Source organism: Mirounga leonina, unplaced genomic scaffold, assembly GCF_011800145.1.
Source record: "Mirounga leonina isolate KUSES-001 unplaced genomic scaffold, KU_Mleo_1.0 Mir_493, whole genome shotgun sequence".
NCBI classification, from domain to species: domain Eukaryota; kingdom Metazoa; phylum Chordata; class Mammalia; order Carnivora; family Phocidae; genus Mirounga; species Mirounga leonina.
In genome coordinates this window covers 3600218-3618929 of record NW_023270780.1, presented here as the reverse complement: position 1 = coordinate 3618929, position 18712 = coordinate 3600218, and the positions used below count along the sequence as shown (strand labels likewise).

The 18712-nt window shown below is 40.1% G+C and overlaps 1 pseudogene; it reads left to right on the top strand.

The window, feature by feature from the left end:
• Positions 1-223: 223 nt before the first annotated feature.
• LOC118000377 overlaps positions 224-18712 on the top strand; it is a 29189-nt pseudogene continuing 10700 nt past the window's right edge.

Below are 18712 nucleotides of genomic sequence, written 5' to 3'. Positions count from 1 at the left end.
TCTAGACAATCGCAGTCTGGGCATGGACAATCGTCATCTGAATTCAGGCCAGTGAGAAACCGGGGGTCCAGTATTAGTCAGGACAGTGATAGCGAAGGGCACACTGAAGATTCCGAGAGCCAATCTGGATCTGGCTCAGGAAACCAACATGGATCTGCCCATGGCCATGTAAGAGACAGCTCTAAATGCTCTGAGTCTCATAAAGGGCAGAGAAAAAATAATCATGGACAGTCTGAGTCTGGTCATGGACACTCAGACACTGGTACTGGATGGAGACAAGGATCTAGCCATGGACACTCTACAGATATCTCTAGACAATCAGGGCCTCTTCAGGGGCAGAGTGAAAATCACGGGCAGTCTGAGTCAGGATTTGGACAGTTTCAGCATGGTAGTGGAAGTCTTGATTCCACCTATATGGAATCCAGGGACATATGTGAGTTTGGAGAAAAATTTGTCATCCAATATAACAGACAGTAATATGAAATCAGGAACATATAGCCATTCAAGGGATAATTCAAAGCAGTTGGGATTTATTCAGTCACAAAGTTATTATTATTATGAGTGAGAAACCGATGGAAGAATAGTTAATCCAAAGAGTAGAAACCTGAGCCAAGACATAACATTGAATCATGAAAATTTCTCATTATACTTGCAAAGAGTTTATCTTACCATTTTATTTTAAATAAGTTACACTATTTCTTTCCTTTGGTGATAGTTTCATTTCTTCTCTAGGAAGATTTAAACCTTAAGTTAGGAAATGGTGAATGGGCAAAATCAATGTCATTTAGAACTAAATTTAGAAAACTCAATATTTTTGGTAGTTGGAGTTCAAGTAAGGATTTGTCTTTTGAAAGGTTAAATTTTAGGAACTTTGTAGTTTGGCACAAATTATCTTAGCCAAAAATATAAAGTCACTGTTCTAGAGATCAAAGCTACTATGTTAATATCAAGGCTCAGTACATCTTCCTCTACTGTTCTTCAAATGGAATTCTATATTATTCTGGATTCAGTAAAATCAAAAGACTGAACTGCATAAAGATTCAAAATAAACAATTGAGCATATGTCATAGTTTGTCTTTTCTCTTTTTTTAAGATTTTATTTATTTATTTGAGAGAGATAGGCAGACAGGCAGGCAGGCAGAGGGAGAGGGAGAAGCAGGCTCTCTGCTGAGCATGGAGCCCAATGTAGGGCTCAATCACAGGATGCTGGGATCATGACCTGAGCAAAAGGTAGATGCCTAACTGACTGAGCCACCCAGGCACCCCCATAGTTTGTCTTTTCTATGCTTATTTCTCATAGGCCCCAGAAGACTTAATTCCCCATGGCCAAAATTACATGTTTTTCTTATATCACTGGAAAATTGTATGACCAAATGGCAGTTATACACCATGCAAAAGTAATAACAAGTCCAATGAAGTAAGAATTTAATCAACATAATCATTGTCCCATGTAGTCACCTTCAGGATGCAAAAAGGCTTAGCTCAATCATGAATAGGACCATAATTATTACCCAAACAGCAACCAAAGTGGCTATAAGGCACGTCAAACCAAGATTAGTAAACAGAAATTACTAACCATAGGTCCTTCTTCCAAAGACACTAGGAGTTGTTTTCCAATGGAAATTAAGGAAAGCAAGAATTTGTGCAGAAATATCTTGACAAAGGAAAAAACAATAAAGAAAATGCCCACCCTGGAAAGAAAATGCATACAGTTCATGATGTTGGCAGGTGAATGAAGAAATAAATGAAGAGTAGTACAATGTGTACAAGATTCTACCATTAGAAGGAAATCACTGTGGGAGAATCATACCTAAGTTTTCCTTCTCCATAATATCAGACCAGAATGCACATTAGGGAATATCTAGATCAGTGTTCAAATTCTGCATTTGAGTCTGTCACAAAAATAATCCATACCAAACAGCAATTAGGCCTCAAAGTCTCCTAAATCTCAGTTTTATAAAAGCACCTTATTGAGGGGGGGAAAGATGGTGGAGGACTACGGGACCCTATTCCAACTGGTCCCCAGAATTGAGCTGTATATCTACCAGACCACTCTGAACACCCATGAAATCAGCCTGAGATGGAAGAAGATAGATCTGGATCTCTACAAACAGAATATCACAGGCGGTTGGTTTTGAGGTACGAAGTAGGCAGCCATGATTCCATGGGCAAATATCAGAGGATAAACTGAAGGGGGAGGGAGACAGCTATCTGGATCCAACACCGCGGGTGAGCGATAGCCTCCCATGCTGGGGACAGGGCACAGACTCAGGGACTGGTAGCAGTGGGGAAAAGACTTTGGGGCAGCCCCCCATGGGGGCGGGGCTACGTGTGCAAACGAGGGGTGGCTGGTGGTTTTAGAAGCACAAAGGCAGATTTCTGCCCCGACCTGGAGACGAGGACTGGGAGCAATGCTGAGGGGCACACAACCCAGAATGTTACAGTTTATAGAAGCACAGACAGAAACAGAGATAGTGTGGTCTGGAGAGCTCACTGAAGACCAGACTGCAATCTCTCTGCTCTGAGGTAGAGGGTTGGAAATGGTCTGATCTGCTCTATCGATGAGACCCAGAGAGCCGCCAGAGAACAAAGGCCCCCAAAAATCGGTTTTCACTGAGCCCATCCCCCACCACAGGGGGCAAGGCAACTCTGCCCAAACAGGGTTGCCTGAGTAACAGCGTGGCAGGCTACTCCCCCAGAAGACAGGTTGGGAAAACAAGAGGCCAGCCACCCTAAGGTCCCTAGAAAATAGGTGCATCTTGCTTGGGTCGTGGTCAATAATTTGGACTCTATACATTCCCTCAACCACCCCTCAACAAAATGACGAGGAGGAGGAACCCCCCAAATTGGAAAGACTCAGAGACTATGACTTATTCCACAGATTTACAAATGGATTCAATATAACCAAGATGTCGGAGATGGAATTCAGGCTAGCAATTCTGAAGACGATAGCTAGGATGGAGAAATCAATTAATGGCAACATAGAGTCTCTAAGGGCAGAAATGAAAGCTGAATTGGCAGAACTTAAAAATGCTATCAATGAGATCCAATCTAATCTAGATAATCTAACAGCTAGGGTAAGCAAAGCAGAAGAACAAATTAGTGACCTGCAAGACCAATTAATAGACAAAAAGGGAAAAGAGGAGGCCAGGGAAAAACAACTCAGAATCCATGAAAACAGAATCAGAGAAATAAGTGACACCATGAAACGTTCCAATGTCAGAATTATTGGGATCCCTGAGGGGGTGGAGAGAGAGAGAGGACTAGAAGATGTATTTGAGCAAATCGTAGCTGAGAACTTCCCTAATCTGGGGAATGAAACAAACATTCATGTACTAGAGGCAGAGAGGACCCCTCCCAAGATCAAGGAAAACAGGCCAACACCCCGGCAGGTAATAGTAAAACTCACAAATCTTAGAACCAAGGAAACCATCTTAACGGCAGTTAGGGGGAAGAGATTCCTTATGTACAGAGGGAGGAACATCAGAATAATGTCACACCTAGCCACAGAGACCTGGCAGGCCAGAAAGCCCTGGCAAGACATATTCGGCGTACTAAACGAGAAGAACATGCAGCAAAGAATACTTTTGCCGGCAAGGCTGTCATTTAGAATGGATGGAAAGATGCAGAGACTGGCAGAATCTGAAAGATTATGTGACCACTAAGCTGGCCCTGCAAGAAATATTAAGGGGGATTCTATAAAAGGAGAAAGACCCCAAGAGTGATATAGAAAAGAAATTTAAAGAGACAATCTATAAAAACAAGGTCTTCACAGGCAACATGATGACAATAAATTCATATTTTTCAATAATCACTCTCAAAGGGAAGAGCCTAAATGCTCCCATAAAACGGCACAGGGTTGCAGATTGGATAAAAAGACAGGACCCATCCATATGCTGTCTACAAGAGACTCATTTCGAACCTAAAGATACATCCAGACTGAAAGAGAAGGGATGGAGATGCATCTTCCATGCCAACAGACCTCAAAAGAAAGCTGGGGTAGGAATTCTTATATAAGACAAATTAGATTTTAAGCTACAGATTGTAGTTAGAGACACAGAAGGACACTATATCATTCTTAAAGGGTCTATCCAACAAGGAGATCTAACTATTGTAAATATCTACACCCCCAACATGGGAGAAGCCATCTACATAAGCCAACTGTTAACCAAAATAAAGAGTCATATTGATGACAATATGTTAACTGTAGGAGACCTCAGTACTCCAGTCTCAGCAATAGACAGATCATCTAAGCAGAAAATGAACAAGGAAACAAGAGCTTAGAATGACACACTGGACCAGATGGACCTCAGGACATACACAGAACATTCCACCCTAAAACAACAGAATACTCATTCTTCTCGAGCACACATAGAACGTTCTCCAGAATAGACCACATACTCGGTCACAAATCAGGTCTCAACTGATACCAAAAGATTGAGATTATTCCCTGCATATTCTCAGACCATAGTGCTTTAAAGCTGGAACTCAATCACAAGAAAAAATTTGGCAGAAATTTAAACACTTGGAAGCTAAAGACCACTCTGCTCAAGAATGTTTGGGTCAACCAGGAAATCAAAGAAGAACTTAAACAATTCATGGAAATCAATGAGAATGAAAACACATCAGTCCAAAAGCTAAGAGATACTGCAAAGGCAGTCCTAAGGGGGAAATACATAGCCGCCCAAGCATTACTCAAAAAAATAGAAAAATCCCAAATTCACCAACTAATTTTACACCTTAAAGAACTAGAGAAAAAGCAACAAACAACGCCTAAGCCATGCATTAGAAAAGAAATAATTAAGATTAGAGCAGAGATCAATGAATTAGAAATGAGAAACACAGTAGACGAGATCAATGAAACTAGAAGCTGGTTTGCTGAATTAATAAGACTGATAAACCACTGCCAGACTTATCCAAAAGAAAAGAGAAAGGACCCAAATTAATAAAATTACGAATGAAAGGGGAGAGATCACGACTAACACCAAGGAAATGGAAACAATTATTAGAAATTATTATCAACAACTGTAGGCCAATAAACTGAGCACTCTGGATGAAATGGGGGCCTTCCTGGAAACCTATAAAGTGCCAAGACTGAAACAGGAAGAAATTGACAACCTGAATAGGCCAATAACCAGTAACGAGATTGAAGCAGTGATCAAAAAACAAGAGTCCAGGGCCTGATGGATTCCCTGGGGCATTCTACCAAACTTTCAAAGAAGAAATAATACCTATTCTTCTGAAGCTGTTTCAAAAAATAGAAACAGAAGGAAAGCTTCCAGACTCATTCTATGAGGCCAGCATTACCTTAATCCCCAAACCAGGCAAAGACCTCATCAAAAAGGAGAATTTCAGACCGATATCGTTGATGAATATGGATTCCAAAATCCTCAACAAAATCCTAGCCAATAGGATCCAACAATACATTAAAAGGATCATCCACCAGGGCCAAGTGGGATTTATCCCCAGGATGCAAGCGTGGTTCAACATGAGTAAATCAATCAATGTGATAGAACACATTAATAAGAGGAGAGAGAAAAACCATATATCCTCTCAATTGATGCAGAAAAAGGATTTGACAAAATACAGCATCCTTTCCTGATTAAAACTCTTCAGAGTATAAAAATAGAGGGAACATTCCTCAAGTTCAAAAAAATCCATGTATGAAAAACCCACAGCGAATATCATCCTCAGTGGGGAAAAGCTGAGAGCCTTTCCCTTAAGATCAGGAACACAAAAAGGATGCCCACTCTCACCACTATTGTTCAACATAGTACTAGAAGTCCTAGCAACAGCAATCAGACAACAAAAAGAAATAAAAGGTATTCAAATTGGCAAAGAAGAAGTCAAACTCTCTCTCTTCACAGATGACATGATACTTTATGTGGAAAATCCAAAAGACTCCACCCCCAAATTACTAGAACTCATACAGCAATTCAGTAATGTGGCAGGATACAAAATCAATGCACAGAAATCAGTTTCTTTCTTATACACTAGCAATGCAACTGTAGAAAGAGAAATTAGAGAAACGACTCCATTTACAATAGCACCAAAAACCGTAAGATACCTCAGAATAAACCTAACCAAAGAGGTAAAGGATCTATACTCTAGGAACTACAGAACACTCATGAAAGAAATTGAAGAAGACACAAAAAGATGGAAAAACATTCCATGCTCATGGATCGGAAGAATAAACGTTGTTAAAATGTCTATGCTGCCCAGAGCAATCTATACCTTCAACGCCATCCTGATCCAAATTCCAATGACATTTTTCAAAGTGCTAGAACAAACAATCCTAAAATTTGTATGGAATCAGAAAAGACCCCGAATCAGCAAGGAAATGTTGAAAAAGAAAAACAACGCTGGGGGCATCACATTGCCCGATTTCAAACTATATTACAAAGCAGTGATCACCAAGACAGCATCGTACTGGCACAAAAACAGACATATAGACCAATGGAACAGAATAGAGAGCCCAGATATGGACCCTCAACTCAATGGTCAAATAACCTTATCCCTTTTTTAAAAATCTTTTTTATTTTTCATTTTTAGAGTAATAATCTATCCCTTCACAGTACTTAACCTTATTTTTGGCATATATATATAAGTTGTTCTCTCTTTAAAATTTTGGGATACAGTTTCTTCTAACAGATCAAAATATACCCTAAATCTCTAGTGTATGGCTTTGTTCTAGTCTCCTGCCTGATCACATTCTCTCCCCCTTTTTTTTAATCCTCTTCTTTCTTTTTTCAACGAACTTCTTATCTTATCAATTCCTTTTATAAAATCTTTTATAATTTTTATCTTTACAATCATATTCCATCCCTTCATCATATTAACCCTTATTTTTGTACATATATAAGTTTTTCTTTCTTTAAAATTTTGGGAGGCACTTTCTTCTAACAGACCAAAATACACCCAAAATCTAGTGTGTGGCACTCATATATGTGCCACCCTGATCATATTTGACCATATTCTCTTTTTGTATTGTTCTGTTTTGGTTTTGTTTATTTGTTTCTATCTTTTTCTTTTTTTTTTTTTTTCTTACTCTTTTTTCTTCCTTTCCCCTTTTTTCCCCCCAGCTTTCAGGTCTTTTCTAATATGTTTAGAGTATATTTTCTGGGGACGTTTTTACCCTGTTTTACCCTGTTAACATTTTCTTCTCTCATTCATCTTTTCTCCTCTGGACAAAATGACAAGACAGAAAAAATCACCTCAAAAAAAAGAACAAGAGGCAATACCAACTGCCAGGGACCTAATCAATACGGACATTAGTAAGATGTCGGAACTAGAGGTCAGAATGATGATTTTAAAGATACTAGCTGGGCTTGAAGAAAGCATGGAAGATATTAGAGGAACCCTTTCTGGAGAAATGAAAGAACAAAAATCTACCAAGTCAAAATCAAAAAGGCTATTAAGGAGGTGCAATAAAAAATGGAGGCTCTAACTGCTACGATAAATGAGGCAGAAGAGAGAATTAGTGATACATTAGACCAAATGATGGGAAAAAAAGAAGCTGAGAAAAAGAGAGATAAAGAACTACTGGATCCGAGGGCAGAATTCAAGAGATAAGTGATACCATAAGATGAAACAACATTAGAATAATTGGAATCCCAGAAGAAGAAGAAAGAGAGAGGGGGGCGGAAGGTATATTGGAGCAGATTATAGCAGAGAACTTCCCTAATTTGGGGAAGGAAACAGGCATCAAAATCCAGGAGGCACAGAGAACCCCTCTCAAAATCAATAAAAATAGGTCAACACCCTGACATCGAATAGTAAAACTTACGAGTCCCAGAGACAAAGAGAAAATCCTGAAAGCAGCTTGGGAGAAGAGATCTGTAACCTACAATGGTAGAAACATTAGATTGGCAACAGACCTATCCACAGAGACCTGGCAGGCCAGAAAGGACTGGCATGATATATTCAGAGCACTAAACGAGAAAAATATGCAGCCAAGAATACTATATCCAGCTAGGCTGTCATTGAAAATAGAAGGAGAGATAAAAAGCTTCCAGGACAAACAAAAACTAAAGGAATTTGCAAACACAAAACCAGCCCTACAAGAAATATTGAAGGGGGTCCTCGAAGCAAAGAGAGAGCCTAAAAGTAATACAGACCACAAAGGAACACAGACAATATACAGTAACAGTCACCTTACAGGCAATACAATGGCACTAAATTCCTATCTTTCAATAGTTACCCTGAATGTAAATGGGCTAAATGCCCCAATCAAAAGACACAGGCTATCAGATTGGATTGAAAAACAAGACCCATCATTATGCTGGCTGCAAGAGACTCATTTTAGACCCAAAGACACCCCCAGATTGAAAATGAGGGGGTGGAAAACCATTTACCATGCTAATGGACACCAAAAGAAAGCTGGGGTGGCAATCCTTATATAAGACAAATGAGATTTTAAAACAAAGACTGTAATAAGAGATGAGGAAGGACACTATATCCTACTTAAAGGGTCTACCTAACAAGAAGATCTAAAAATTGTAAATATCTATGCCCCTAACATGGGGAGCAGCCAATTATATAAGCCAATTAATAACAAAAGCAAAGAAACACATCGACAAAAATACAATAATAGTGAGGGACGTTAACACCCCCCTCACTGAAATGGACAGATCATCTAAGCAAAAGATCAACAAGGAAATAAAACTTTAAAAGACACACTGGACCAAATGGACTTCACAGATATATTCAGAACATTCCATCCCAAAGCAAAAGAATACACATTCTTCTCTAGTGCCCATGGAACATTCTCCAGAATAGATCACTTCCTGGGTCACAAATCAGGTCTCAACCAGTACCAAAAGATTGGGATCATTCCCTGCCTATTTTCAGACCACAGTGCTTTGAAACTAGAACTCAATCACAAGAGGAAAGTTGGAAAGAACTCAAATACATGGAGGCTAAAGAGCATCCTACTAAAGAATGAATGGGTCAACCAGGAAATTAAAGAAGAATTTAAAAAATTCATGGAAACAAATGAAAACGAAAACACAACTGTTCAAAATCTTGGGGATGCAACAAAGGCTGTCCTCAGAGGAAAGTATATAGCAATACAAGCCTTTCTCAAAAAACAAGAAAGATCTCAAATACACAACCTAACCCTACACCTAAAGGAGCTGGAGAAAGAACAGCAAATAAAGCCTAAACCCAGCAAGAGAAGAGAAATAATAAAGATCAGAGCAGAAATCAATGAAATAGAAACCAAAAGAACAGTAGAATACATCGACGAAACTAGGAGCTGGTTCTTTGAAAGAATTAATAAGATTGATAAGCCCCTGGCCAGATTTATCAAAAAGAAAAGAGAAAGAACCAAATAAATAAAATCATGAAGGAAAGAGGTGAGATCACAACCAACATCAAAGAAATACAAACAATTATAAGAACATATTATGAGCAACTATATGGCAACAAATTAGAAGAAGAATCTGGAAGAAATGGATGCATTCCTAGAAGAAATGGATGCATTCCTAGAGATGTATCAACTACCAAAACTGAACCAGGAAGAAATAGAAAACCTGAACAGACCTATAACCACTAAGGAAATTGAAGCAGTCATCAAAAATCTCCCAATAAACAAGAGCCCAGGGCCAGATGGCTTCCCAGGGGAATTCTACCAAACATTTAAAGAAGAATTAATACCTATTCTTCCGAAACTGTTCCAAAAAATAGAAATGGAAGGAAAACTTCCAAACTCGTTTTATGAGGCCACCATTACCTTGATCCCCAAACCAGACAAAGACCCCATCAAAAAGGAGAATTACAGACCAATATCCTTGATGAATGGATGCAAAAATTCTCACCACAATACTAGCCAATAGGATCCAACAGTATATTAAAAGGATTATTCACCAAGACCAAGTGGGATTTATTCCTGGGCTGCAAGGTTGGTTCAACATCTGCAAAACAATCAATGTGATACAATACATTAATAAAAGAAAGAACAAGAAAAAAACATACGAAAATCCTTTTGAAACCTTCCTTTTCCTTACCTCCCCCAGCTCCCAAGTATATAATCAGTCACCCCACACAACCCTCGTGTAGCCACTCTTTCTGCCTAAGGGTTCTGTCCCCATGCTTTAATAAAACCATGATTTTGCACAAAAAAAAAAAGACCCATACAATCCTCTCAGTAGATGCAGAAAAAGCATTTGACAAAGTACAGCATCCTTTCTTGATCAAAACTCTTCAGAGTATAGGGAGAGAGGGTACATACCTCAATATCATAAAAGCCATCTTTGAAAAACCCACAGCCAATATCATTCTCAATGGGGAAAAACTGAGAGCTTTCCCCCTAAGGTCAGGAACACGGCAGGGATGTCCACTATCACCACTGCTATTCAACATAGTATTAGAAGTTCTAGCCACAGCAATCAGACAACAAAAAGAAAGAAAAGGCATCCATTCAGCAAAGAAGAAGTCAAACTCTCAGTCTTTGCAGATGATATGATACTTTATGTGGAAAACCCAAAAGACTCCACCCCCAAAACTGCCAGAACTCATACAGGAATTCAGTAAAGTGGCAGGATATAAAATCAATGCACAGAAATCAGTGGCATTCCTATACACCAACCACAAGACAGAAGAAAGAGAAATTAAGGAGTAGATCCCATTTACAACTGCACCCAAAACCATAAGATACCTAGGAATAAATCTAACCAAAGAGGCAAAGAATCTGTACTCAGAAAACTATAAAATACTCATGAAAGAAATTGAGAAAGACACAAAGAAATGGAAAAATGTTCCATGCTCATGGATTGGAAGAAGAAATATTGTGAAGATGTCAATGCTACCTAGAGCAATCCACACATTCAATGCAATCCCTATCAAAAGACCATCCACTTTTTTCCAGGAAATGGAACAAATAATCCTAAAATTTGTATGGAACCAGAAAAGACCCCGATTACCCACAGGAATGTTGAAAAAGAAAAGCAAAGCTGGCAGCATCACAATTCCGGACTTCCAGCTCTATTACAAAGCTGTCATCATCAAGACAGTATGGTACTGGCACAAAAACAGACACATAGATCAGTTGAACACAATAGAGAGCCCAGAAATGGACCCTCAACTCTATGGCCAACTAATGTTCGACAAAGCAGGAAAGAATATCCAGTGGAAAAAAGACAGTCTCTTCAACAAATGGTTTTGGGAAAATTGGACAGCCACATGCAGAATTGAAACTGGACCATTTCCTTACAACTCACACAAAAATAGACTCAAAATGGTTGAAAGACCTCAATGTGAGACAGGAGTCCATCAAAATCCTAAAGCAGAACACAGGCAGCAATCTCTTCGATCTCAGCTGCAGCAACTTCTTCCTAGAAACATTGCCAAAGGCAAGGGAAGCAAGGGCAAAAATGAACTATTGGGAATTCATCAAGATAAAAAGCTTTTGCCCAGCGAAAGAAAGTCAACAAAACCAAAAGACAACCGACAGAATGGGAGAAGATATTTGCAAATGACATATCAGATAAAGGGCTAGTATCCAAAATCTATAAAGAACTTATTAACTCAACACCCAAGGAACAAATGATCCAATCAAGAAATGGGCAGAAGACATGAACAGACATTTTCCAAAGAAGACATCCAAATGGCCAACAGACACATGAAAAAGTGCTCAACATCGCTCGGCATCAGGGAAATCCAAATCAAAACCTCAATGAGATACCACCTCACACCAGTCAGAATGGCTAAAATTAACAAGTCAGGAAATGACAGATGTTGGCGGGGATGGGGAGAAAGGGGAACCCTCCTACACTGTTGGTGCAAATGCAAGCTGGTGCAACCACTCTGGAAAACAGTATGGAGGTTCCTCAAAAAGTTGAAAATAGAGCTACCATATGATCCAACAATTGCACTACTGGATATTTACTCCAAAGATACAAATGTAGGGATCTGAAGGGGTACGTGCACCCCAGTGTTTATAGCAGCATTGTCCACAATAGCCAAACTGTGGAAAGAGCCAAGATGTCCATCAACAGATGAATGAATAAAGATGATGTGGTATATATATACAATGGAATATTATGCAGCCATCAAAAGGAATGAAATCTTGCCATTTGCAACAACGTGGATGGAACTGGAGGGTATTATGCTGAGCAAAATAAGTCAATCAGAGAAAGACATGTATCGTATGACCTCACTGATATGAATAATTCTTAATCTCAGGAAACAAACTGAGGGTTGCTGGAGTGGTGGGGGGTGGGAGGGTGGGGTCGCTGGGTGATAGAGATTGGGGAGGGTATGTGCTATGGTGAGTGCTGTGAATTGTGTAAGACTGTTGAATCACAGATCTGTACCTCTGAAACAAATAATACATTATATGTTTAAAAAAAAAAGATGAAGAAGAAGAAGATAGCAGGAGGGGAAGAATGAAGGGGGGGAAATTGGAGGGGGAGACGAACCATGAGAGACGATGGACTCTGAAAAACAAACTGAGGATTCTAGAGGGGAGGGGGGTGGGAGGATGGGTTAGCCTGGTGATGGGTATTAAAGAGGGCACATATTGCATGGAGCACTGGGTGTTATACGCAAACAATGAATCATGGAACACTACATCAAAAACTAATGATGTATGGTGATTAACATAACATAATAATAAAAAAAAAAGAAAAGAAAAACTAATGATGTAATGTATGGTGATAGCATTACATAATAAAATAAAATAAGTAAATAAATAAAAATAAACTTCCAGGGAGGGGGAATGAGAAGAAAAAAACAAAACAAAACTGGAAGCTACCCAAATACCCAACAATAAAGAGAATATGTAATTTGTAATACATTCATACGATGCAATAAGAACAGTGAAAATGAACAACCATGGCTATGTAAAAAAATAGGTCAAATTAATCCATGGTGTTAGGAGTTAGCATGATGGTTACTCTTTTGGGGAGTCAGGAGTGCCTGGAAGGAGATATACCTGGGGGCTTTTGGGGGGTTAATGTACATTTCTAGAGTGTCAGTTGCATGGATAGTTCACTTTGAGAAAATTCATCAATTTGTACACTTAATGATTTGTGTACCTTTCTGTATATATGCATATGTATGTTTGAATATATATATACAGAATAAAATGCTCACAGAAAAAAACAGATTAGGATACAGACAGCACGTCAAAAAGTAGAATGCCCTGCTCCTCTTCCCTGCTCTCCCTATCCAACTGGCCATCCCTACGAGAGGCTAACTTGTATTCTTCCCCATGCTACCCTCTCCTAGACATCCTTTAGCCATTTGAGAATTCCTTGATAATTACTTTCTAATTCTGCCTTCAATCCCACATGGCAAGATTAAACGGCATTGCCCTGAATGCTGAGGACTTCAAGATGCCAACAGGTTTGAGGCACAAAATAAAGTTAACCCAGCAAGATCATGAAATAATCTTAGGAATGAGAGGGAACACTCCAGGATGGTAGGATAGCTAAGAAAGACAAAAAGCACTTGGGAATTAGGTTTGGGGACCCTGACCTCTGAGGGTCTTGATAGAAAAGAATGAGAGAATAACTGGAGACCAAAAGCAGAAAGAAAGGAAGATTAGCACTCATGGAGCAGAGCAGGCTGCAGGTACTGGCTAGAGCTGGACTCACAGGGGCCAGGGCCTACAGACACACATTCTCCTGCTAAAAAGTTCCTATACATAGGCCCGCAAAACCCCAGCCAGGTACCCAACTGTGCCCCCAAAATGAAGTCTTGCTAAATATTTACAATGTGACTTGCGATAGCAGATCACCTTTCATTTGGAGGAGAGAGAACACATTACATAGGACACCTGAAGTCAGGGACAAAAAGAAGGAACAAATGCAATTTGGGGGTTTTTAACCATTTAGTAGCATAGTCATCCCCCACCCTCATCCCATTTCTCTACTATTTTCTCCTTACCATGTTCTTGGCTCTTTTGCTATGCTTTTCCAGTAAGGTCTTCATTCACAGCATCTGGAAATAGAGAAAATCAGATTAAAACCAACACACTACTTGGAGGAACTCAACTCAGAAGTCACAATTTCCCTGAAGCTATGCTCTAAGAGACATGGAAATCTATGGTGATTTTCTGAAGTTTAGAAAGGGGATGGGGATAAGTGCCTGGATGGCTCAATCAGTTAAGCATCTGCCTTCAGCTCAGGTCATGATCCCAGGGTCCTGGAATTGAGCCCCACATCGGGCTCCCTGCTCAGTGGGGAGCTTGCTTCTCCTTCTGCCCCTGCCCCTCCCCCTGCTCATGCTCTCTCTCTCTCTCTCAGGCTCTCTCTCTAAAATAAATAAATAAAATTTTGGAAGGAAGGAAGGGAGGGAGGGAGGAAGGAAAGAAGAAAGAGGAAGGGAAGGGAAGAAGGAAGGAAGGAAGGAAGGAAGGAAGGAAGGAAGGAAGGAAGGAAGGAAGGAAGGAAGGAAGGAAGGAAGGATGGATGGGGCAGGACCCAGATCACACTGTGCCCACTGCAACATTCTTCCTGAGTCTCCAGAAAAATAACCTTTAAAGGAAAAGCCCTTGAAAAAGACATTCACATTCTTAGATCCCCTCTTACTGGAAACACATACAAGTACATAAGTTCACACAATTAAAACAGTCAACATTAGGTTAGCAACTAAACTCTATAATCCTCCTCTCTCCACTTATCTAAGGCTTCCAGACTAATCCTATCAAAGCTGGGTGAGAGCGGCGTGGCATAAACAAGAGTCCTGGCAAAGCTGGATCAATAATTTTGAAGATTAGGGATAAAATGTGTGGCACAGTCCTGGGAATGGCCTGAGTGAAAGATAGTAGAAGATGATGGATGAGAAAATGGTAAACTGCCAAAAGGCAAGCAAGAGGGGACCAGAAAACCACAATCCAGTGTGAGGATTCCTACAAGGAGTGATGGGGCAGTGTGTGTGTGGGGGGGGGGGTGCTCTGTCAATGAAATCAGAACAAAATGAAAGGACACTCCACTCCCTGCCCCCAGTCAACTGGGACAGGTTCTGACCTTAGGCAGAAATTATTTAGGGATAAGTGTCTCTACACCCACAACATCACATTTCCACTGCCACTAATCATGCTCTGATCCTTGTACCCTGGCTATAGTAATTAGGGTTCTGTCTAATTTCATGTGCTTTAGGCCCTCATGAATTAGGCCTTGCTGTTGTTCTTGCCAGTCTCCCCAATCCAGTGCCTACAGGGCTGCTAGCTGCTGCCAGCCATCTTACCTCAGACTCCCACATGCCCAATGTCTGCTTTCTCTGGGTGCCCCTGCCCCTCAACCCCAGCTAGACTCACACCTGCTGTGCCCCCAACCCCCACCCTGATGCATCAATAGGACGTTCCTCCAAAATCTCTCTTATATCTTCCATGCCCTCCACACTGACCACCAGGGCCTCATCTATAGGCTCTCCCATTTCAGCCCAATATTCATATTGCTTTTAGAGTTAGTTTTCCTGAACAGAATATGATCCTGCCCTACCTGCTTTAAAAAACTTTGAGTCCATTAATAGAGGACTGGTTAAATAAATTATGGTACACACACATGATGGAATACTAACCAGGATAAAAAGGAATGAAGACATTCTTTACATGCTAGTACAATCTCCAAAAGGTATTATCAAGTGAGAAAAGTAAGTTCCAGAAAATTATATATGCCATAATTTGTAGGGGGAAATGGTAAAATATTTACATTACATATTTACACCATAGTTCTTGAACTGAACAGATAAAAATGCTATCTAAGCTGAGTTGAGTGAAGTCAGGAAAAAAAATTTCTTTATAATTCACCAGGATATATTTTAGTTTGCAAATCTGAAACAAGTTCCCCTTGATCTTTTTTTTTTTAATTTTATTGTTATGTTAGTCACCATACAATACATCATTAGTTTTTGATGTGGTGATCCACGATCCATTGTTTTCGTGTAACACCCAGTTCTCCATGCAATACGTGCCCTCCTTAATACCCATCACTGGGCTAACCAATCCCCCCTCCCCCCTCCCCTCTAAAACCCTGTTTGTTTCTCAGGTCCATAGTCTCTCGTGGTTCATCTCTCCCTCCAATTCCTCCCCCCCCCCCCATTTTTCCCTTCCTTCTCCTAATGTCCTCCATGCTATTCCTTATGTTCCACAAATAGTGAAACCACATGATAATTGGCTTTCTCTGCTTGACTTATTTCACTTAGCATAATCTCCTCCAGTCCCATCCATGTTGATGTAAAAGTTGGGTATTCATCCTTTCTGATGGCTGAGTAATATTCCATTGTATATATGGACTACATCTTCTTTATCCATTCATCTGTTGAAGGGCATCTCAGCTCTTTCCACAGTTTGGTTATTGCAGACATTGCTGCTATGAACATTGGGGTGCATATGGCCCTTCTTTTCACTACATCTGTGTCTTTGGGGTAAATACCCAGTAGTGCAATTGCTGGGTCATAGGGTAGCTCTATTTTTAAATTTTTGAGGAACCTCCACACCGTTTTCCAAAGTGGCTGTACCAACTTGCATTCCCACCAACAGTGTAAGAGGGTTCCCCTTTCTCCACAACCTCTCCAACATTTGTTGTTTCTTTCCCTGTCCATTTTTGCCATTCTAACTGGTGTAAGGTGGTATCTCCTTTCGAGATGATACTACATGAGCTCAATTCCTCTTCTGCACAACAGTGTTTCAAACATTTGAAGACTGATATTAGAGCTGTAACTCTAAATCCAAGTTCCTTGTTCCTTTTCTACCCCCATCCCCTCCACAAATATGCAAGGCAGCTGGCAATTGAGCTCTCCTCCTGAAGTAAAACACATGGTGCCTCCAGCTGCACCTGGCCCAAGCATGCCTCTTCACAAGTGACAGATGTCTGCAGGGTCACATGTATCTTGCACCCCTACCTCTGTAAGTTCCTTCTCTGTACCTGCTCTCTATCTGCCATCTGTGGTGTTTGTTCTCACCTTTGTTTGACATCCAGATTGAGCATGCTCCAGTGTCTACAGCCCTCTTTAAAAGCAGCAACTACCCATGAGAGACTCTTAACTATAGGAAACAAACAGGGTTTGCTGAAGGGGAGGTGGGTGAGGGGATGGGTAACTGGGTGATGGGCATTAAGGAGGGCATGTGATGTAATGAGAACTGGGTGTTATACACAACCGATGAATAACTGAACTCTACCTCTGAAATTAATGATACACTATATGTTAATTAATTGAATTTAAATAATTTTTTTTTAAAGCAGCAACTACCATTAAACACACAACTGCAGGTAAGATTTTACTAGTGTGGAATGGAAAAAGAATACTACCTCCTTTGTCTAGATACTATACTTTTATAAATGTGCTCAAAAATTGAATCTGAGGGCCCAGGGTTCATGTCCCTGTTCAGGCATCTGCTTGGGGCACCTGGGTGGCTCAGTAAGTTAAGCATCTGCCTTTGGCTCAGATCATGATCCCAGAGTCCTAGGATCAAGCCCCACAACAGGCTCCCTGTTCTGCGGAGAGTCTGCTTCTCCCTCTCCCTCTGCCCCTCCCCCCGGTCATGCTCCCTCTCTCCCTCTCTCCTCTCTCTCAAATAAGTAATAAAATCTTTTTTAAAAAATTACATGGACTTTTTTGGACACCATATAACATGACCGGCTCATTTTAAGCTATTATCTCTATCTCGTTCTCTCTCTCTCTCATACACACACACACACACACACACATACACACACAGTCTCTTACACATGTTGCTGCCAAAATACATGTTTTCTATCTTGTGTTTATATTGCTATTTTAGTCCCAAGTTCAGGTTTTAACATTTATCATTATTTAAATGGCTATTAAATTCTCACATAATTTCATTCCAGCCTATAAAATCTTCATGCATCTTGAATCTTACATACATGTTTGCCATCTATTCACAGTGTTTTTCAAGTCACTAATGGATTAAAAAGGTGACCCACACACAATCAAGAAAATAGCACCATAGCATATTAGCTAACCACACTGCAAACTGTTAGCAAGCCATGAATCAGCTGGATTCAAAAGCAGTCCATTTTAAGCATAGACCCTGGCCACCAGTCCCCTGAGGGCCATCACCCACATCATAAACTTCTAGCAAAGTGGCTAGAGTCACTTTCTACCTTCAGTGGTAAAAACTTCTGAAGAAGAGAAGAGAAAAACAAGAGGACAAATGTAAGAGAAGCTAATGCTGATAAGGAAGCAAAAAGATGGATTTTGTCCTTTTTTTATGCTTCAGAGAGAATTTGTACTGAACACCATTTCCGTTTGTGTGTTCATTGACTAGTAGTAGATGTCCTTCAAAAGAAGAGTTCCATGCAGAAAAAACATTTGGGAAACTCTAGTCAGACAGAGGGTCTCAGGTACCACAGAGCTTCTCAGAGTCAGAGCACTTAATAATCAGTCACTCTGGAAAGCAGTATGGAGGTTCCTCAAAAAGTTAAAAATAGAACTACCCTATGACCCAGCAATTGCACTACTAGGCATTATCCAAAGGATACAAACATAGTGATTCAAAGGGGCACATGCACCCCAATGTTTATAGCAGCGATGTCCACAATAGCCAAACTATGGAAAGAGCCCAGATGTCCACTGACAGATTAATGAATAAAGCAGATGTTACTTACTCAGCCATCAAATATTACTCAGCCATCAAAAAGAATGAAATCTTGTCATTTGCAATGACATGGATGGAACTAGAGGGTATTGTGCTAAGTGAAATAAGTCAGAGAAAGACAAATACCATACGATTTCACTCATA